Genomic DNA, 8529 nt, shown 5'->3' with positions numbered 1-8529 from the left:
ATGTTTTCTGTTTCAAAGACTATAAAGTTAGGTCAACGTGTTTTCTGTCTCATAGCCTATATAGTTAGGTCAATTAGTCCTCTGTCTCATAGCGTATAAAGTTGGGTCGATAAGTCCTCTGTCTCATAGCCTGTAAAGTTGGGTCAACGTGTTTTCTGTGTCATAGCCAATATAGTTGGGTCTCATAGCCTATAAAGTTGGGTCAATTAGTCGTCTGTCTCATAGCCTATAAAGTTGGGTCAACTTAAACCTGTCTCATAGTCTATAAAGTTGTGCCAAATTTATCCTGTCTCATAGCCTGTAAAGTTGGGTGAACTTGATCCTGTCTCACAGCCTGTAAAGTTGTGTCAACTTGATCCTGTCTCATAGCCTGGAAAGTTGGGTCAACTTGATCCTGTCTCATAGCCAATATAGTTGGGTCAATTAGTCCTCGGTCTCATAGCCTGTAAGGTTTGATCAACTTGATCCTGTCTCATAGCCTGTAAAGTTGGGTCAACTTGATCCTGTCTCATAGCCTGTAAAGTTGGATCAACTTGATCCTGTCTCATAGCCTGTAAAGTTGGGTCAACCTGTCCTCTATCTCATAGTCTATAACGTTGGGATAACCTGTCTTCTCCAGTCTGAATATTTGATAATCCTGCGCCAATGTGTCTTATAAATATTATATTGGATGAACATGTATTATAATACTAGTATATCTCAGATTAGATTAGATTAAAATATTTTAGATTCCAGCATTATTAAACTTGTTGCCATCGGTTAATACATTAGCAACAATGTAGGTTTGTGGTAACACGTTTATCGCAATCAAAACCTGTTTACGAGTATTATTTTGTCACAAAGACTTTACAAGCAAGCTATAGCGTCATCCGAATGGAAACCTGAAGCTTCCCATGAGTAACCAAGGTCAATCACGATAAATGTTTACTTTGTTTTAAATAGTTGTTTACTCTCCACCCACACGTCCGGAGTTCAACTTCTTTCTCTCACGGGACGATGGGTAGCCTCGTGGTTAAAGCGTTGGCTCGTCACGCAGAAGACTCTGGTTCAATTCCCCAACAAAGATTCGATTCTCCATTAAGTCTGAATCTCCACATTATCTTGGTGTTGTTTATTATTAAATGTGCTGACTACAACTAACTTTCTTTGCCTACAACTTGAACCAATTTCCCCAGTCACTCCTGCGGTGGTAGAAATGTATTAGCTCACATAATGTTTTGTTTTCGATCACAGATGATCATTACTTAGGGAAGGACTCAATTATGTCGAAGACAGTTGCAGCTAGGAGAACTAGTGATAATGGATCGTCAATTTCCTGCAACAAACTCACTGTATTTGTCGGAATGAGAAGTAGAACTATTTGCGTACTTTGAGTCTTCTGTGATGTGTTATCGATTCCGGATTAAAGAGCGTTTTTCAGTGTACATTGTATATTGGTTTGAGTTGTCCATAGGGTTAGAAATAACCGGGTCCATAAACATCGTATGTGCGCAATCAAATTGTGACGAAAGGCCTAAATGACGTCACAGCTGAATATTGTTTTCGTCATTCGAAACTTGTGGTTTTCAAAGACGCCGGCCGTGATCAGTGCATTTTTCTAAAGGGAAGCTCAAAAGGATTGAGAAATAAGGTAAAACAGAATGATAACACTCGCATGTGTGTCATACAGACTTTACGAAACTCGTATTATTTTGCTCGAGCAATACAAGAATTCGTAAAATCACGCGCGTCTCTCTCTCTCTCTCTCTCTCTCTCTCTCTCTCTCTCTCTCTCTCTCTCTCTCTCAATTAAAACTGCATACCTATAGTCAGCTGGCGTGGATGTACGTCACTTCAGAATGAGACATTGTCTTAGGTGTACGTCACTTCAGAATGAGACATTGTCGTAGTTGTACGTCACTTCAGAATGAGACATTGTCGTTGGTGTACGTCACTTCAAAATGAGACATTGTCGTGACTGTTCGCCATATCTGTAATGAGACATTGCCGTAGGTGTACGCCACGTCAGAATGAGAATGTCGAGGCTGCACGTCACGTCAGAATGAGATTGTCGCTGCACGTCACGTCAGAATGAGATTGTCGAGGCTGCACGTCACGTCAGAATGAGATTGTCGAGGCTGCACGTCACGCCAGAATGAGATTGTCGAGGCTGCACGTCACGTCAGAATGAGATTGTCGAGGCTGCACGTCACGTCAGAATGAGATTGTTGAGGCTGCACGTCACGTCAGAGTGAGATTGTCGAGGCTGCATTGTCACGTCAGAATGAGAATGTCGAGGCTGCACGTCACGTCAGAGTGAGATTGTCGAGGCTGCACGTCACGTCAGAGTGAGATTGTCGAGGCTGTACGTCACGTCAGAGTGAGACAGTGTCGTATGTGTACTTTACGTCCTGTACGACATATCAGGAACGAGACATTGTCATAGTTGTACGTCACGAGAGCATGAAACGTTAACTGTTGGCAGATGCTATCAAGAAAAACGTGTTTATCTAATGCATATTGTTATCTACACGATAATCTATTCGGATAAATCTTCACGATTCGATAAATATTCGAAATATATCATCAAGCGAGACTATGATTATTTGCCACTAAACTGTCGGAAATGTTCTGATAAACAAACTTGACTGCAAGCAGGGACCACATATGTTATTAGACAAGAATATTTTTAATGAAGTTAAATTTATACGTGTTAGTATCCACCTTATCGAATAGCCTGAATATATACTACTCAGAAAAAGTTACGGAGCATCCGATTCTTTCATATCATTAAAGTTGTTCTAATACAGACATGGCATGACAGATTAACCATAGTGATAAAATTTATAATGAAAGAATCGGGTGTTCCTTAATTTTTTCAAGTTTTATGTTATAATATTATACCGCTTTTGAAAAGAATAAATGCATGTCAAGTTTTCCTCGCTGTATTTCATCGCTGGGAAGTTCATACGAAGAATGAGAGTGACTCTACCCAAAATTCCGTCTTGTCAGTCCGCTTTTTTTTCTTGTATAAAGCTCTCATCACCGACCCAGATTCCGATGCGCTACCTGTAGATCAACAACGATGCCTTAAGGTTACACACTACCAAATGTTTTCCCATAGACTTCTATAGTAACGTTATAATTTTTTTTAAATAACTAAGCATTCATCAGCTATTACCTGTACGTGTGTGCACAGTTTGGTCTTAGAGCAGCAATAAAAAAATATAAAATGACAAGCTAAGCCAGCTCCTTTTCCGAGTACCGGAAGCTAAACACACCAACCGCAGTTTCGCACCAAATGTCACCTACTTGAAAATAGCTGTGGTCACATTCAGCATAAGTCATCATGTTGAAAAAGACAGTACTAAATATAGAAAAACATGGTCAGTTTTAATAACTGGATGGATGTACATTTGAAAGACATAAAAATCTTACAGAATATCCTCCAATCACAGCCTGCAGATATCTCTCTATCTGCACTGAAGGCTCCCTACGAAAACCGCACTGTCCAAACTGGTTCTGATTTGGTGTAGTAGAACTTTTATGAGCATGTGGAAAGTGAAACCAATTTCGAACTTTTTTGTACTTTATGTTTCTAGGTTTGTCAGCACCATACCCGTGCTCGTGGGTTTCACCGACGTGGTAAACGTCTAAGACCTGCATCACTTGGGGGTTTCCTCCCACATTAAACTGACACGCCGTGATATGACTGGCATACTGTTAAAAGCGGCGTTAACCCCAACTCACTCACTCACTCACTGAAACTCTCGAGTCAAGTTTCAAACTGTGAACCATAATAGCACATATCAATTTATGTATATAAGAGCTTTATTTTCAACCCAAAGTGGGGTTGTTTTGTTTGTTAATTTTTAGCCTCCCGTCCCCCCTGAAGACGAGCATGGATGTGAGAGGCACATAGGATGATATGAATGGTCTTGTGTTGTGATGGATGGTCTTACTCTACTGAGTCGCACTATTGAATCAACTACACTTGGCGTGATTGTGGGGTCTCTTGTTTAGCTTGATAGGTAAGCCGTTGTCTGCTGCAGGCGACGTATAAAATATTCACGAGGTTTATTTTCCAACAGGATATTTAATTTGCAGTGAGAGTGTTATTTGGTCCCCGTGGCTCGTAGAGAAGGAGATCTCATTCCGAGCGTGGCTTGCGGCGAGAGTTGGCTACATCCGGGACATTAACGTAATTTGGAAGGGAAACAGTCCGCCTTTTTTGTCAATGATGAGTGTTGTGGGATAATTGAAATTATTCTCAATCTAAATTATAGATGGGAAACTTCATGAAGAACATTCAGTCATCAATCTACAGCGGTAATGAATGGCGCCCACTAGGCTCGGCGATTTCTCCAGCAAGGACGCCATCTTGTGCCCCGACAGGCAGACGATTGGATACTTTGAAAGAAATCTTGAAATGATGTTTTTGACGTCGAAACATAATTCAATTGATTTCTTTTGACCAAAAGTAATAATATATTGCTAAATTCAAGTTGCTTCATCTAACTATTTTTCAACTGAGCAGTTTGTGTTTGAGATTCAGAGACATTACTGAATAATGTGATGTTGCGTTTAACAGCATATTTATATGTTACTTTACTGCGCTTTATACAAACACTTAACGTGAGTGAATGTGCGTTTGTCGCTGCGTTTCCATATAAATAATCTGGTCTTGGCAAGAAAAACAAGAACTAAAATAAAAGCGAGTGGGTAGGTGAATTTGGTTTAAGGCCGCTTTGAATATTACCTCAGTTATGTCACGGGAAGAAGCTAACTTTGGAGGAAAGCCCGAAGTAATGCAGGTCTCAGATGTTTACCACTTTGGTGAAACCCACGAGCACAGTTATGGTGCTGACAAACCTAGAAACATAATCGGGGCGAACCGCGATTCGAACCCACAATCAGAGGTTTCTGACGTAGCCAACGGAAGCCACTTTGCACAGCGAATTGCGGCACCTGAGACGACTGGGCCACCCGTGCTCCGAAATAATATGAGCAACGATTCACCACATGGGTCACGCTTGCAGACAACAAGTCTGTTGTGTTCTCAACATATTTCGAAAGTCACATTATGTTAGGTCCTCACTATCCACAGTAGCCTATGGAAACCTAGAAGGGACATTGTCGCGTTGTCGCAGTGTCGCCCTTCAAAAAAGTGTCAAAATGCATCAAAGCGCGACAATGCGACAACGCGATATTTTGGCCATTTGGCGCATTGTCGCGCTTTGAATAATCGTTTTATTTTACCAAGGGGCGACAATGCGAAATTTTCAAGGTCAAAATATGTCGTGTTGTCGCATTGTCGACCCGTAAAACGTGTAAAAAAAGGCGTTAAAATGCGCGACAATGCGACAATTTCATAATGTCGCGTTGTTGCATTGTAGAGCTTTTGTTAATTTTACACTTTTTGTTTGGTTTTAGAAGAGCGACAATGCGACAACGTGACAATGTCCCTTTTAGGATTCCATAGTATCCCTTTGTAAGGAAATCAGAACAGCAGAATTAGGACATGGTTATCGCAATATGTATCATCGTATCTGTCGTGATAAAGCAAAGGTGTGTCCAGAAACCTATGATTATGGGTTCGAATCCCAGATTCCCCACGATTATGTTTCTAGGTTTGTCAGCACCATACCTGTGCTTGTAGGTTTCACCGAAGTGGTAAACGTCTGAGACCTGCATCACTTCGGGCTTTCCTCCCACATCAAGCTGACACGCCAGTTTTCTGTCTTCAAATATATTCTCGGAATGTTCACTTGCTGTTGATGCAGAAAGACCTGCATTATAGTATGACTATATAATCGCGGTCTCGATAAATCTCGTAATCCACACCCACTGTCGGCTGTTTACTTAGGCAAATCTTAGCACGATATTTCATCGCTTGATCGAATACAGGACTCGTCGCGGTTGTCACTGCAACTCGTAAGTGCGTGACACGTTAACCTTTTTTCATAACAGTTTCTGGAAAGTTTTTGAAGTGGAGTGACCCCTAACTCGATTCGAAATTGGTTTGAAAAGAACCCATGGACGATGTCCTTTGACCCAACCTAGGTCGTATGAATACTGATCATGCATAATCCAAAACAGGAAGTGATGTAAACCACATAATCCAGACGTATTACACCACAAACCGCTATAGTATAGAGTTACCTGCCCTTGAGTCGCCAATGTCAGGTACTTTGTTTACCGAATTCGGTAAAAAAAAAACACCATCGATCAATCCTAATTAAAAGTTGAAAAATTGACAAGAAACATTTTGCGTATGAAATATTTAAAAAGTTACTAAGCTTTACTAGACTTCACGATATTAAATAGGTGAGGGGTTTAACGTCGCGTCCAATATTATTGCACTTAGATAGCGACGTGCATGTAAGTGTGTGTGTGTATGTGTGGCTGCTTGTACTAGTCCGGACTGATGCAGATTTATAGTGCTAGCACACTGAGATACCATGCCGCAGTTTAACATAAATACCCCACTCAGACACAGTTTACTGACTCCGAGCCGACCCGTCCTTGTTTTAGCCCTTTAACGCAGAGCGCCAGACAGGGCAACAACAAGTACCATCTTTTTACCTCTTTTGGTATGACGCGGTCGGGGAATATTGCTGAGTGCAGCGTTAAACAACAAACAAACAAACAAAACAAACATCATCCCCCAATATGTCCCTGCTGCGGCTACCCCTGAGTAGGACGGACACACTCGGACAGTCCCATTCATAATGTGTTTCAAAATAAATAACCAGGGGTAATTACTGGGCAAACATATGCCGCAACATGGCCCCAAGACTGACCAGATAACATTGAAATGTACAAAATAATTGCTTCATCCATCAACGTCTGCCCCTCCGTCGCAGAAGCCCCCCTCCCCAAAAGCTGCACATACATTATCTTAGACCCCTGTCTCGTCTGACCCCGCCCCTAATGTTTCAGAGGGTTAATCATTATCTATGTCCGAATGTGTCATGTGATTGCCACGTGACTTTGATGCTTGACATGACGTCAGTGACGTTAACGAGGCTGATACTGAAGAGGTGCTGTTGCTTCATCTTTACAATTTGTCACTGGCTGATGAACTGGCCATTCCCGTGTTATCGGGTCTTCAGAGACGCCAGGGTTTGGTGGTGAAATCTTTCATTAACCACTTAGTGCAGAAATACCCCTGCTAATAAGGATAGTCAGGTCACTGGGGAATATTAATTACGGAGTCGGAATACCAGCAATTAAAGCGCGATACTTAGTATCGCGTGGTACCTAAATGCGGTATTGATAAAACTCTTCTGCCCGAAACAGCACAAAATCGGAAAATTAGCAATTAAAGGAATATATCGAGAGATACCCAATGGCTGGACGACCTACAGTAACACGTGACATAACTATGTAACAATGGAAGACCCTTTCTGCACAAGGTACTGGTATTATTTCTGCCAGTTAGGATTTATGTGAAAAAAACACACTCGTCGTCAAAAGTAGCACAGGGTCGGAAAACCGGCAATTAAAGGAATATATCGAGCGATACCCAATGGCTGGACGACCTACAGTAACACGTGACATAACTATGTAACAATGGAAGACCCTTTCTGCACAAGGTACTGGTATTATTTCTGCCAGTTAGGATTTATGTGAAGAAAATACTCGTCGTCAAAAGTAGCACAGGGTCGGAAAACCGGCAATTAAAGGAATATATCGAGCGATACCCAATGGCTGGACGACCTACAGTAACACGTGACATAACTATGTAACAATGGAAGACCCTTTCTGCACAAGGTACTGGTATTATTTCTGCCAGTTAGGATTTGTGTGAAGAAAATACTCGTCGTCAAAAGAAGCACAGCGTCGGAAGATAAGGTTATCAAGAGATACCCTAAGGCTTGAAGACCTATAGTTACACGTGACATAAATACATTACAGTGGAATTCTCTTTCTGCACAGAACCCGTGACGATCTCGGGTTAGAATAGGTGTTCTGAAACCCATGCTTGCCGTAAAAGGTGACTATGCTTGTCTTAAGAGGCGACTAACGGGATCGGGTGGTCAGGCTCGCTGACTTGGTTGATGCATGTCATCGTATCCCAATTGCGTGGATCGATTCTCATGATGTCAATCACTGGATTGTCTGGTCCAGACTCGATTATTTACAGACCGCCGTCATATAGCTGGAATATTGCAGAGTGCGGCGTTAAGCAAACAAATCTTTCTGCACAGGCCTAAGGTGCCACAGGAACAGGCCACAGATGAACAATTGACTAGCCTTTGCGCGTGTTTGTGGCGGGTGCCGTCGGTGGGGCGGGATACGCTCACCTTTTCGCGAACACCTGGTGTCATCACTATTTGATAGTCATTCATAAACACGTGCTCATGATATAGTCGAAATCACACAAACGTTTTTAGCGGAGATTTTTTTCGTCAGTTATGGCTTCTGTGTTAAAAATAGCCTTGCGCTAAATACCACAACATTTGAAAAACATCAAATAAAGGCAGCTATCGAGCAATAAGCAAAGGTTGGAAGACCTAAAGTGACACGTGACATAAATACATTACAG

The sequence above is a fragment of the Haliotis cracherodii genome, unplaced genomic scaffold (genome assembly GCF_022045235.1).
Source record: "Haliotis cracherodii isolate W230 unplaced genomic scaffold, xgHalCrac1.p SCAF_7, whole genome shotgun sequence".
In the NCBI taxonomy this organism is placed as follows: Eukaryota; Metazoa; Mollusca; class Gastropoda; order Lepetellida; family Haliotidae; genus Haliotis; species Haliotis cracherodii.
Note: the sequence above shows the minus strand (reverse complement) of the source record.